We start from the raw sequence: 14,950 nt of genomic DNA, 5'->3' as shown, positions 1-14,950 counted from the left end.
GATCCTGACTTGAGGTCACTTTGGGTTTCTGGTAAACTTGAAGCCTCTTTTTTCCTTACAGTTGACTTGCTTTTTCACTTTCTTATTTTGGTAATAAAACATCATACATAACTGTGTGAACATAAATTTAAAAAAAGAAAAAAGAAAAGAAAATATATCACATGCAGTAATGGAATTGACTGCAATATAACATGGATCAGATTTTCAGCAAAAGATGGCAGATGTGGATAGATCCCTTACTAACTTTATTTAATATTCCAACAATTTGGTGACTGATAAATGCAAAAGATTGTTTAGTGTCACATTATTTTCTCGACATGCTGGTTTCTTTGGCATGGCCCACATTTTGCCCAATTCCCACCTGCCAACTTTATTTTGAGAATAAGAAGCACAACATGAATTAAATTCCCGTCTTGCGTGAGTTTTAAAGGCCAGTTAACCTCGTATATGATGAACAAACACTATAAAAAAAAGTTGAAAATAACGGAACTGTGGTCTGAGATCGGATCTGTATCAGATTTCACTTTTCTTGTAGAATAAAAACATGTCTGCGGTGATCAAACATCACGCAGCATTGATCAATTTGTACATGCTAAAACCTATCAAATCAATTCTCGGTGACCTCGACCAAGCAAAACAAGAAGCTTGTCAGATCATGTTGAGTGTTTAACATATTTTGGGCTTCACTTATCTTAATTTACTGTAAATAAACAGACAAGACGTTAGCAGCAACAATCAAAGTAAACACACACCTAAGAAATCCCCCGGCAGTGTTGCTGTTTACATGAACACATGCGTTACAGAGCCAGGCACCAGTGCTGTTTGGACCTGCGCTGGCAAACCACGCTGCTCATTGATCAAGATATTAGCAGCGTTTAGTTCCAGGAGTCAAGATGTCAAGGGCGCGATTCCAACCGCTGTTGAGAGTCAGACATTTCTTGTTTGTTTCAGAATGTCAGGGACATTCATTTGTGACTGTAAAAGTCCAAATAAAAGTGAGTTATTGCTCGAGTCCGACTGTACACAGGGTTGCATTCAACAGTTCAAACATTCGTTGGCAGATGTGGGTACTGTCTTGGTGCTGGGTGTGAACGACAAGCCTGCTCACGTCTCAGATCTCTGGGAGGAAAGTCGCCTGCAGCTACGATGGAGTTGACTCTGGCGTCTGTGTGTGTGTGTGTCAGCAGAAAGTTCAAGACAGGCGAATTTGAGGAACACCGCTCTTAAGTCGCCCAACAGTTAAGTCGTTGACCTGATGGGACGGTGGCGTGCGGGATGCTCACCGGCCCTCACTCTTCTGCTCTCACACTGTCAGTTTCTGTCTGTTTGCATTTGTTTGTGTAGATCTGTGTGTCTCCCCCGATAAGGGCCACCTCCCAGGTTTCCTGCTGGAAGATTCCATGCCCCGCGCTCATGACAGTGTGGCCGATACGATGAATTCTGACAGCTCTGTCAAGCACGAGAAATGACTGCTGGCTGCTGCTGATGCTGCCGGGTGACTCCGCCCTCTTGTACACACTCAAAAGAATGCAGGCGACCGTACACACTTTTCAATCGCACTTGAGTGGCGCATTGAAATGAGTCCATGTGCCACATATTACTACCGTTTGCTGGGCAGCAACTTGCTTCTTCGTAAATGCTGTCGCCTCTTCTGCCTTGTAGAAATAGGCCTCAATTTCTTGGAAGTTTCCGCAATGATTTTGGATAGCGTCCGTGTTCCGCCATCTTTTTTGCCCAGCTCTTGTTAACTTCCGATATTTTAAAATCCGATATTAGCAACTGCATTTCCCGCTTGATATTCTCAGCCTTTAATGCCCATGAAAACTGGGTCACACCTGAATGAACAAGGTCAAGGAAACATATTGGGAGAGATGAGAAGCTCTGTGATCAGACTCTCCCCAAAGAAAAGCACTATTTTAGGTGACTTGGAACTTCTTTTAAATATCAACCTGTCCACTTGTGTTATCTTTCAGACGGCGTGAGGACATCCCCCCCAGAGATTAGTGTCTTCCCTTGACTTCACAGCTTGGACAGAGACCTCACTGTTGCGGTAGGAAAGTAGAGTGTGAAATAACTCTGTATATTTTAAACCATTATCATCGCAATTCTACCTCAAATGAAAAAAAAAAAAATCCAAGATTACATCTCCAACCGTCCGCAGGATTAAGAGCTGTCAGTCTGAGGCAGCATGGGGGCCCCTCAGGGAACAGGACCCTTCATTCTGACTAAACTCTTTAACACCGCTGAATGTTGGTATGACTTATGTAGCGGTAGAGACCCATCTCAACGAATGGCCTTTGATAGTTTTAAAGAACTGACATTTAGCTTGGCATATAGAGAGCCATAAAAGAAAGGAAGTTTTCTTAAATACCGAGTCCTTCAGTCGTCATGGTGGCCTCTGTGGGCTCCTGAAATACCACCACCCGAAGGCCCTCGCAGGATACTTTACTTTCCCCATAATAAACTGATTTAAATAGATCATTCATTTATCACTCTGGTGTCAGAACCTGATAATCTACATGGATTACGTGGGATGTCAAGGACGCAGCAACGTTGAATAGTTGCGTGATTGAAATATGGCTATAATGCAAGTCAGGACTGACATCCTGCCCTTCATTTGTCAGTCGCAAAATCCGTCTCCTGCAGTAAAGGTTTCTGTTTAACTGTAACTCTCCCCTCCGACATCATCATTATAATCCCATTTGTTGTCTTTAAGATGCCTTTCTCCTCCATCTGTCGATAAGTTATGAGACATTTAAGCCTAAAAATGTCTTTGTCTTGTGCATTTGGAAGCGCATTTCAGCTCATGTATAGGAAGGCTGACTGTGTTTAGAAGCCAGAGGAGCTATCTTTAACAGAGATATATGGGAATGGAAAGACAGTTAAGAGCAAATGACGTGACCCTCCGGGCGCTTGCTTCTCTCATCCAACCTTGTTCAAGGTGAAGTATGCATCAGTGGGGAAATATGACAGATAACAGTGTCATCTTCTTTTCATCTCTGACCTTTTCACTCGCTCTCTCTCACGGTGTGGCTGCGGGCCACGGGTGAACTCTGACGAAAATGTGAAATCGATGATGGAAACAGCCTCATCTTCACAGCCGCCTGGAAATCAATAGTTTGTGGTAATTGCATATCTTTTTTTAAACTGACTTTTAAGGTCTTCTCTTAGCGTTTTATGGAGAATACTTATTGAATACTGAGAAGCTGTTGAGCAGCAGTGTGGCCCTAGAATGTGGCTGAACATTTTTCAGCACCGGTGTTGTTCAAGGCGATAATGCCACGGAGTTCTTCAGCTTTCCCAAGCTAGCTTCGCTGTACAGGGCTGCAACTCTGAGCCGAGGCATGTCGTGATCGACAGTCATCCTGCAGGGTAGAAGTCCAGGTATGTGCTTGTCTCCTTCCTCGCTGCATGCGAGTCCCTGATATCAAGTGACAGGCAACAGCTCCACTCTGTTCTCCTCCTGTTGTCGGACAAAGGGTTTGTCGCTGGACGTGGAAAATATTGTTTGCTGCGCTGCGAACGCCCGCTGCGTCACCTCAGTAGTTGGGTTAATGGTTTTGCGTTACAGCTGTAACTGCTGACGGCTCAGTAATCCCCACATGGAGGTTAAGCCATTACCTCTGAAGTGCCAATCTTCAAGACAGCATTCACGCAGACACAAACACACGCAGGTAATTGCATGTTATCCTCTGTGCTTCAACGGGGTATTTATGTTGACAGATGGATGATCTGCCAGTCTGTTTATATTAAACATGTGAGCGCACACTTGGACGCAGCAACCGTTAACCGCTGCACAGCAGTTACTGGCCCTCCTGAAACAGGGGAGGCAGAAGTCTAACCAGGAGAGGGTTAATGTGTGCGTGGAGAAAGTCCCTTGTTGTGCTGGTATATAAAACTCTGTTGTTGCCATGTTTTGTGAAATATTTTTCAGTTAAATGTCCCATTGCAACAGTTATTTGAGGAAGCTGTTGGTGCGTAGGTCATGGTTTCTGCCATCTCTCACCCAAGTTCCCGCCTCAAGAAAATGAATATAGTATTAATACTATATAATATAGTAATAATATAGTGTTTTTTACATTTTTTAGCATTTTTATTCTTTCATTTTTCTAAACCCAAAGTGTGCTTCAGCCCTGCACGATAGAAACTAATCCATAAATAAACTATGGTCGACTAAAGCAGGGGTTCTTAACCTTTTTGATCTCGGGGCCCACCTTTCCCCGAACAAATGGCCCCAGTGCCCATTCAAGGAATTGAACTGATCCATTACTCTTGATTTCTTTTGTGAGCTATAATCATATTTAATTTACTTACACGTAAACAAACCGAAACCTTGTGGAATGACATGACACCATGTGATCATCGCTAGATTTTTATTTGCCATTGAAAAGTCCCACCAGCAGCAGAACCAGGTGCAAGTCATATTTATGAAATTGACTAAAGAAAAAAAGAAAAAAATCCACTTGATGCAATTGAGAAAATTGGAAAAATAGAATAAAATTCTGGAAAAAATACGGATAATAACCATGTCTAAATATCATGAAATAAAAATAATATGTTTTATTTATACCCCAAAGAAGATATAAGTGAAGTGCAAATAAAAGTATCGCCATAAAATGTCAACAGGTGCTTTCATGAACAGTTTTTACTGTTGGTGGCGCCATTACTTTTCAAGAACTTGTCCATCGTTGTTTACTATCACAGATTTGCAGCTGTCAAGTCAATGCAGTGACACACTACTGCCACCATACATGGCTCATATATTAAAACTGAGAATCTCGCGGCCCTCACGGCACAAAGGTGTAAACTTTTAGCGGCCCTCTAGGAGGCGCTCGCGGCCCCACCATGGGCCCTGGCCCTATGGTTAAGGATCACTGGACTAAACCATGATAGCAGGTCATTGATGGCTCTTCATGAGTAAAGTAATGCGGTGTAGTTATAATAGGAAGATTCTGAGATTGTGAATTTCAACTTCCTTATATTAGAGCCTCCTTCTGATGTGCTCCAATTTGTGGACTCGGTTTTGCCTTGAAGTTGGTATTTCTCGGCCGGACAGAATGTATTGCTCAAGATAAAGATCACGTTTAATGAGCGTGAGCTATGTAAAGTTATTGAGCCAGGCTTCAGAGTTCCTCCCTGTGGGATGAATGTGCCGCACTGCTCTCTATTTCAGAGTCTTTTAAACCCCTGAGATTGGGGGGCTTTAATGGGAATATGCCTGCGTTGCACTCTGGAAAGTTGGTGACTTTGAAGAAAGAAACGTTCTTCCAACTTTGCTTTTGTTATGTCTAAGTGAATCTGTAATGCGGCGACTCATGAACATGAGTTGTAGCCTGTTGACTCAAAGCCATATTCAGTGTAAGAGCTGACAGACGTGCACAATACTGGGTAGAAGCGCGATTGTTTCACGACTGTTTTGTTGTGTCCACGAAGACTTCTTCTGGATTAACGGAACTGCGGGTGATGAAACTGAGATTTGTCTTCCTCAAGGTTTTGACAGCTCATCTGTGATGGTGTCTTGCGCAGTCATGCGCTCTTAAATTGACATACGAGGTTAAGGTGTCAACATGTCGCACATTAGCGGGTCACTCTCCTCTCCTCTTCCCGACTTTCTCACCCCCTCTCACTGTCACCGTGGTTGATGGAAGTGATGGGAAGGCAGACAGATGGGGTTGGCAGCCGCTCAACAGGCTGTCCTCATCTCCGTCTGTGATTTCCCACCGTACCAATGGTGTTGTTCGCATCTCCGCCTTTCATCCCTCTTGTTTTTCCACCTCCTCTAGATCTTGTCTCTCACCGCTGCTCATTTTATCCTCGGTATATTTTCCAGATATGTCCGTCACCGTGGCGTCTCACCCCTTCCCCCTGGCTTTCTTTTACTCCGTGCCATCATGGCCCCGCACTAAGGGAGGCCTTCATTAAATGTCAATTATACACCGGAGACCACACAGCGGAGGCAGAGGACACAATGATTTCTGACCCCAAAGGTTCAACATGCTTATGGGCTTTCAGAGTTCTCCCCCCCCCTCCAACACTCAGCTTAGGATTTAGAAGAGCTGCGCAATATACAAGTCGAAGTGGCTGCCATTAATAAACAACTTGTTCCAAAGAAAACTTGGCGGCAACAATGGAAGCGCGGATGCCGGCGTATGACGTGGGAATATTCCGATCGCACATCTGTGCACTTTCTCGTGCGGCTGATAGAACCCGGCCAGATGGTGAGGGCTCGTAGGAGGGGGCTGCCACATGTTGTGAGTCTCCATTCACACAAGCTGTGCGTTGTGGACATTCTCCCAGCTCTAAATAAACCTGTGGCAGCACCCAGAGTGGAGATTATGGCTCAGACAAGCAGAGGGTGAGATGCCTTTTCTGAGGGGAACCCCAACACTTAAAAGTATTTGATTGTATTTTGTGGGCTACATATCTGCTGCTTTTCCATAAGCATCAATGGTATCAATATTTCGTTTGGTATCAAGTTTAAGAGAGTTGCCATAGGAGTGAATTGGAGTGAATGTGTAATCTTACAATTCTGGCCACAACTTCTAGCTATGTTGGTATTTCTCTTCTCCTCCCAACACAGTTAAACCACAGGATCACAGGGATGAGAAATTCAATCTTTCATGATTCACTGTGGGAGCCGCTATATCTGCCTGTGCGCAGCGTAGACTTTTTATTTTAACTGGTCTCAGGGATTTACTGTTCGATTCAATGCCAACCAATGAAAGTCATCAATACGTCTGAAGCACAGGTGTCCAACTCAAGGCCTGGGGGCCAAGCGTGGTTTCAATGACTGTGGTTACAGTAATGCAGAGAGTAGCCCGACTAAGTCGATAGATTAAGCCGTCATGTTCACATGCAGGTTTACATGCAGTGCTGTGAAAGTCAAACTATGAGTTGTTCACCTCTGTATTGAGAGGTGGTGTTGTGAGTTCTTCTGTTCTTCTGGTCGGTAGAGGAAGAGCAAGCGAAGTTGACAGGTAGCGAGGAGCCGTTTCAGACTGTTATATTGGAGAGATCGTGCTGATTTATTCACTAGTTTAACTTGATGAGGTCCAGAAGAAGCATGTCGGGGCGATGGTTCAACGCCGTCTCCATTATCATCAACACACATCCTTTATTTTAAATAATTTTTTTTTTTTTAATTAAATTTTCCTATTTTAGTTGTGTTCACCGGTGTGAGCCTTGACTAACTTAGCAACCAAGCTAACAGTCGCTAACATGGAGGTATCTCATCTTCTAATCTTCTTCTGGGAGCGAACGATAAAAATGACCTGGGTGATAGAAGTTGAAGACAAGTAAGAGTTTGTTTACTTCCTCTGCGTAGCTAAAGCTTGTGCAGCTGCACATCACCCAGTCCGGTCATAGTCGAACTTCTTGGCTACATGCTAGCTATTAGCTCTAGCTATTAGCCACATTATCCAGGTGGTGGAGTCTGACTAAGAGAAATTCCAATTTCTCTCCTGTAGTCGGATGAAGCTGTTTATGTATTTTAAAAGACCGAACTTAGTCGGACTAACACAGTAATTCGGTTTGTCATGTGAACGTGCTTCGTATGTTGACCCACATAGTGCACACTTAACTTTGGCAGGTTCTTGGAAATTAACATTATACATTCTATGAAAAATGGGAAAATGGATGGACGTTCATGCTTCGAGAAGCGTCTGTTGAGACTCTTTCATATCGTTCTATAACATAAACATTTTGGTCCCTTGCGTGATGGAGTTTGACTCCCTGGTCTGAAGGAAACCTTTTACCACTGCAGCCAGTGTTCTTGAGTCACAGCTGATGTCTCATTTCCAGAAGTCAGATACCAGTTTGTGTGTTCCTGAAAAGAAGGGGTCAAATAAGGATACGGTGTCCCAAAAGCATTCTTGATCTATTGCAGGGGTCCCAGTATGTTTCCGCCTGAGGAGGCTGTGTACATATATTCTAAGTGTGTGAGACCACCTTTGTCACTGGAGCCACGTTCCGTGGGGAGACTTGTAGAGCAACTTCCTTGCAAACACACCGGCACAGCAGTTTTGTTTTTTTTCTCCCCCTCTTTTTTTTTTTCTGGGGAGATTATTAATGGCTCTGACTGTCAGCGAGTGCTGAAAATAGGTGAGCACTGACCCATTTCATCAGACTCATGCTGACCCCTAACTAACACGAGAGCAAACGCTTGGTCAGATGCTGCAGGGAATCTGGACCGGTGTAAAGGTCCATGGCAGGTAAAGGTAATTACCGTACCTTTGGGGTAATCCAATGTTTCTACGCAGCGGTCACCGGGACATTCTAGTTCCCACCCTGCTTGCTGGTGTGAAGCGCCACTTTCCGGATTGTAACTAGTTTAGTGGCTTCAAAAAGTGACAGAGAGGTTCTCATGGGCTCGTGATGGTTAAGTTCAGATGGCTTGTTGACCCATGTCCACCCTTTCCATCTTTCTCTCTCTCCGTCTCTGAGCCCTTCTGTGGCCCCTGGTCGCCACCTTATGCCCTCTGGCCCCTGGCGTCCACCCTCAGTGTGCTCCTGTCCACCCACTGCGTCACCTCAAAGGGCTTCAGGGTCAAAGCGGCAGAGAAGCAGCCTGCTTGTTCAAGGACGACCGCTATTTTGCGCGATGATCAAGAAACCAAGTTCAGCTCCACGGTGACCCTCCCCCTGTCACCTTCAGTGATAAGCCCCGGGGAGATGCGCCCACTGCCAGTGTCCACCTCGGACTACACAAGCTACTTTGCATGCCTGTGATCCTCTCGTTCTCATAACCCTTTGCCTTTTTTGGAATTTCTTGCATCTGCGTGCTCATCACTTTCATCCTTCAACTCTGTTTTCACTGATCTTGCTCCCTCTCTTCTAACACTGAGTGTGGCCTAGACAGCTCGTAGTCTGGAAACTGGCCCATCCCGGGCCTGCCCTTGAGGCCCTCTGCATGGCCCCGTGGGTAATGGGCATTGTGTGTCCCCACTGATCCCTGACAGAGCCATATTGTGCCTCGGTGGGATGTCAGTAGCACAAAGCCAACCGGCCTGCCACATTGTCTCACACTCCAAATGAAGAAGTTCTTCCTCTGCCTCCCAAAACAGACTTGAAATGTCAGCACAGAAGGAGGGGTGATGGGTGTCAGTGTGAGGTGGGGTGTTGGGGTTTTTGTCGGAGATGAGAGTTGCGTCTTACTCATTAATGCGCCAACACTCAACTCATTTGGATCCAAATCCCAACTGCTGGCCTCACACACACACACTCACACACATACTTGCACAGCGACAGACGACATCATCTTTCCTTGGAAGCCCACATCCATGCAGATGAGCCCATACGCACACACTCGACGGGGTCATTTTCTGGCAGGGACACAAACTGCGGTTTTGTGAATGGGTTCTACTTTGCTATGTAAATGATCTTGTTCACCCCAGCCATCAAAACAACATCAGTATCCCAGCCAACGTTCTCCTCGAACAGCGGCGCATTATCTTCCCAGACGTACGTTTCCCTTTGAACTTGAGCACAAGTTCACCGGCAATCTGTCTGCGCCTCTGTGCCGTCAGACATGTTTCACGCCGACTGTCAAGGTGCGAGGCTGATGTGCGACTAGATAAACAGAGATAAGCAGAGAGTTTTACCCTGGTATCTATCACAGACCAGGAGTGATTGGGAAGAGACGTGCTGTTATGCCCTCTTTCTCTGTCTGTCCAACACAAGTCAATATTAACTGTCTGGAGATAACCTCCCAAAAGCCACACGACCTCAGCTTCTCGATTAATGCAGCTTTGTTTAGATGGCGTTTCTAAGTGTGAGAAAAACTCCTCCAGCCTTTATACATCTAGATACCCTGAAGCACCATTCAGATTCATGTAGGTTTTGACATGAAACTGAAACTGTTTTGTAGCGGGACGTAGGCGAGCGACTAGCCAGTAGGACAAAAATGTGTCGTAAACCATCAGTGTTGTGGCATGCGCTTCACATTTCATGATCTGTTTGGATTTATGTCTGTAACTGCTTGAAGTCATTTCGAGGTATTGAAAAGACTTTTTTTTCCACCTTGCAATAGTTGAGCACAAGCCAGAGATGATCTCTTGGACCTCCTGCTGAATCACAGCGTGAGCATATGCTAGTCTCAAAAAGACAGAGGTAAACATTGTGCCGATCTTTTCCTCATACTCTGGTTTCTCTTGTTATATTTTGAAGTTATTTCGGGAGCAACATGGAGCCCCTCAGCCCCAAAAGAGAAAAAATATATATCAAAGTCCAGCTAAGATCTGACTTTTAAGTCCAACAGTGGTTTTGCGAATGTGCAAATGTATTGATTTGGACTTCAACCACTTTCACTCAGGTCCACTTTTGATCACTAGCTTTCACCAGGATGATCGGAGGACTAGATTTATGGGTTAAAAGAAACGGCTTGTGAATCCCAGGACGGCTCACAAGAGAGATACTAATCCGTTTGGGGCTCTCTAATCTAATGCACGGCGGTGTTGGGTGAATATCATCATATTACAACTTCAAACCAGATCTGTGTTTGACTGTCCCTCAATAGCTCTGTGCATCAAGTATAGAAACCATGAGTTCGGAGCCAAGTACATTTACAAAAAATTCTGTCATTCTAGTAATATGAAGAAAACATTCTGAAAAAAATGGCGACCTGTTCTTTTCACGTTATTAAGTATCTTTCTGAAACCCACGGGCTTAAGTCATTTGCTTGCTCCTGCGGGGTGATGGTGTTCAGTCACTGGTCCGATGCAACAACTCTGGACCTCCTCAGCTCAGCATCAACACCGAATACCACCATTGATGCCTCATGTTCGTCCATTGTAAACCCAGAATTTCCACCTGGTGCGGAGGCGATTCATCGCCCACGTTCCTCTGTGAACGGAGAAATGGGGCGCAGCGATGCAGAGCTGAGTGGTTGTTACGCACCGAGTCACGCAAGAATCGTCAGTCTCTCTGCACTTTGCAGATTGAAAGAGACAATGTCTTATAGAGTTTAAGATGAGTGTCATAAAGAATGGAGCAATGCTCGACCTCATCCAAGAAGTTGACTGCTTCGGAATCGCGTTCGCCAGTTATGACGTAATGTTTATACGATTCTTTCTCAGTAACATGCAATTACCGCCTACACATAATGGTTTATTGTGAAGATTTCACCGGTTCACAGGCTGATTTCCTGTCTGAACGACTCTCTCCGCTGCGGTGCTGGACCTAGCTCAGCACGAACACAACTCACGGAATTGAAGAGGAGCAAAACTGGAAAACCTCCGCCGCTTCCCGACTCGGTGGAAATTGGGGGTTAGCCCATGTGAAATGACATGCAACGTGAGGCCTCACTTTTGTTTCAAATTTTCGTCACCGAGAGTTTCCCACGACTGTTTGTGGTCTGAACATATTCTAGGACAGAACACTTCTTATTCAGACTGCGTGTCTCATCACTGGGGTTTAAATCCTTCCATATGTTTTGAAGGCATATCAAGACCGACTATTGAAACCCGCTCGTACAGTACGCGGCGGTTTGAGTCTTTTCTACGTAGGTTGGAGTCAAAATGGCTGCCTCTACGCTGCAGCATGAATATGAAGACCTTTTATTTTTTTGCAGAAATTCTACGCTGCCTAAATCCTCTTGTCTGCCATTTTGAAGGCTAATTCCTAGTCACTCGTGTTTTGAAACAGCTAGTGAGCGTTAGCCCAACTAAACTCGTTGATGTCGCAGCTTGCAACCAAAGGAATGTTGATCTCACTCAAAACACACTTCCCGCCATCACAGTTTAATTGCCGAACGAGTGCGTTAACAAGCCTGATGTTTGTGTAACACTTACTCTCGTGCATGTGTACATACGCCTCTTTGTCTAAAAGCCCCGCTTTAGTCCAGTCAACCAATATGTGTTTTTATTTGGACTGCACTTCCCCATTAAACTGCTCTGCCAGTGGAGGCTGAATGAAGTGGTCTTTCCAGGCAAGTATTTGGTCAACAGGACGTCTGAGGATGGAGCCCACAGGTTGAGCAAACTGCCCCCTGTGAGTTCAGCGTTTGAGCTGTTGACTCTTTGTACAGCAGCTTTGACTCAGACATGGCGGCTGCTGAGGGCGTCCCGGCTCGGGGTTGAACTCTGCACTTGTCCGTCAGACGCCTGTTTGCATGTCTGAGCTGAAGGACGCTAATCCGCGTCCCACTGACCCAACCGGGAGACGCTCTTTGTCGCGGTGAAGTTGACAGAAAACTTTGTTTTGAGCTGGGACGAGTCGATCAACATGCATGTTATTTGTGTTTTATTCTACTTGCTGACAGAGACTGTGTGACGGCAGATGACCGTCTTAGCAAAATAAATTCAGACTGTGGTGTGAAAGTGGAATTAAAAATGAAGACTAAATTACTCTTTTTGTGTTCTGCATAAAGTGAGAAGAAATGTTCTCAATTAAAAAGTAGGAAATTGAAATACACATTCATTGTATTGCTAAGATGTTATGCTAATGCTAATTGCTAATGCTAACGCTAATGTTTACACTTTTGTTCTCTTGAAAACAATTTAAATTGTAACATTTTTTGTCAGGAAGCAGTGTCAATTACAAAAATGAGTATTAACATATGATCATATATTTTAAGTAGTTCTGGAAAAGTCATGTGACGGAGAAAAATATGAACATATGTAGATATTTAATCTTAAAAAAAAAGATTTCACTAATATCTGGAGCACTTCCTCTTAATACATTTATCATAAAGTCCAAATGATAATATGATTCATCGCAGTTTAAACACGATATATTTTATTTGAGATTTTCCTCTGTCACTCATACGCCACAGTCAGTTTTCTGTCTTCTGCACCTCCTTCCTCTTATCTTTATCTGTCCTGGAGTCTTGGTCTTATCTCACTATTCTGCTGTAATGCGTCGCCGCCGATCTGTCCACGCTCGGCCTTAATCCTTCCTTTCAGCCTGAGGACCATTTCAAGCACAAGCAGCCGCAGTTTATGCCAAGGTTTAATGCAACATTCTTGGTGTCCCTCCTCTGCGCGGTCCTCGCTGCCTTTCACTGAGCGACGCGGCGCTTCAGGTGTCTCTCTCGCCACCTTCTCAGTGAGTGGCATTAATGGTCGTCGTGTAAACACGGTAACTTGGCAGCCTCCTCACCTCTGACTAGTCTGTCATGCTCACTCATCCACCGTGCTGATGGATGCGGCGAGTGATTTTTGGCCCGAGTCGAAGCGCTGACTGCAGGTCACCTCATCAATCTCTGCTGGGCCGATGACAGAGCGTCTCCTCGCAGGTGGATTGAGGACTTGAGAATCTGTTTTGACTCATCGTCGACAAGATCAAGTGGCGGAGAATAGTCGTGTTGTTCTTCTACTTAAGGATAAGAGGAGGGGATGATACAATTCATTTCTGTGTCAGGAATTCGCCCCTAGTGCTTTTGCAACCGCATACAGATGAGAGCAACATCAATCTCGTCGCTTGCCACGTCTGGGAGCCATTCTAACCTCTAAGGTCTCTCAGGGGCGGAATGTGAAGAGGCAACTGTTTCTGTACCGAGGCGCATTTTTCATGGATCCAGTCGAAAAGAAACTTATTTTCTCCCTCTAAAGTCGGAGAGCAAAGTTCTCAGAAAATTGCCACTAGATACATTTTCTACTCCTGTGAGACGTCACTCAGGTTGGATCCATTTTAGGGCCCTTTGACTGGTCCTGATGGCAATGCGAAACTGAGTTATTTAATATTTGTGCGACAATAAATAAATAATAATTTTATATATCTAATCACATCTTGTATTCAAATGATTTTATCCATGTTTGTCATGTTTCTGGATTTATTGATTTTACCACAAATTGTTCTATTGTTCCTTTTCTGTTCTTGTAACCCAGCCCTTATTAGTTTTGCTCACACTTTATATTACAGAACATTTATTTACCCTAAATAAACTACTTCCTCATATGTTTCTTCACAGCATATGAGCCAGCATTTAATAATTGTAAAGTATTGTTCGGTGTCATGTTAAGACTGACTAGATTTTACCTTGGAAGAGTCACCTGAACGCCACTCTAAAAAAACCCACCAGTATTAACTGTAAATAAACAAGTTACTAGTTTACTAATAGTTAATATGTGTCCTCCAAGTGTAACCATGATATTTTAATGTATATTTTTTTATATTATTTTATTAATATTCCACGTTCCTTCTACGACAAAAAACAAATGATAAACTTTCCAATATTTTCCCCCTTATTATATACTGTACTACCTTTCCTTCTGAATAAACATACAAATATACAATTTTGTTTGGAACTTTTTTTTTTTATCAATTTGAGGCTTTTTCAAACATGTGCATGTGCTGTTTCTGCATGCTCCTGGTCGGATGCAAAGCAGCCCTCGTCCAATCGGCGCAGCGAGCCGAATCATTTCCCACCAATCAAAAGTGGATCAGACGATTGCAAGTTGCCCCTCGCTGCGAGCGTGTGTGTGTTATCTTCTCCGCGCTAACAGAGAGCCTCATTCATGCGCAGGTCTTTATAACAGGCCAAAAGAAAGACTAATTTGGGTGGAGGTTTCCCCCCCTGGCAGTGAGGCGGTATGGGGGAGCCGTATTGTTTGCCTTAATCCGCAGTGACTGGGAAGTTGTATGCTGTGCAAATAACGCATATTTGAGCAGCTCTGGCCCGATGCGAAGCTCCTGCTGCCCCAAACCTGGAGATAAGCGCAGGGCTCGGCTTTTTTTATCGGAGTGGGACCTCGTAACGGTCATATTTCCCTCTGAAGGAATAACTGCTCACTCCTTCTGGAGACAAATATCATCATTTGAATGACTCTGATGGTAGCAGTTATGGAGGGGTGCCATAATAAATATGAAGAAGTAAAACTACAAGGATAAAAATATGGAACTATAAATACCAATTTTATTTGCTTTTCCTTGGATATTTGTTTCCAAAGTCCTATTACTCCTCAGACTAGTATGAAAAAAGTATCTTGTGTTGCGCTAGAATCGCTGGACAAGG

The 14,950-nt window shown here is 44.3% G+C and overlaps 1 long non-coding RNA gene across 1 annotated transcript in view; it reads left to right on the top strand.

The window, feature by feature from the left end:
* LOC128770567 (uncharacterized) overlaps window positions 1-14,950 on the top strand; it is a 69,327-nt gene that overhangs the window by 34,461 nt on the left and 19,916 nt on the right. The window contains exon 3 of the long non-coding RNA XR_008416525.1: window positions 1,974-2,050. This is a non-coding gene — a long non-coding RNA (uncharacterized LOC128770567). The remainder of the gene's footprint in view (window positions 1-1,973; window positions 2,051-14,950) is intronic.

This window comes from Synchiropus splendidus, chromosome 14, assembly GCF_027744825.2.
Source record: "Synchiropus splendidus isolate RoL2022-P1 chromosome 14, RoL_Sspl_1.0, whole genome shotgun sequence".
Taxonomy (NCBI): domain Eukaryota; kingdom Metazoa; phylum Chordata; class Actinopteri; order Syngnathiformes; family Callionymidae; genus Synchiropus; species Synchiropus splendidus.
The sequence above is the reverse complement of the archived record's forward strand: the minus strand, read 5'-3'. Positions and strand labels throughout refer to the sequence as shown.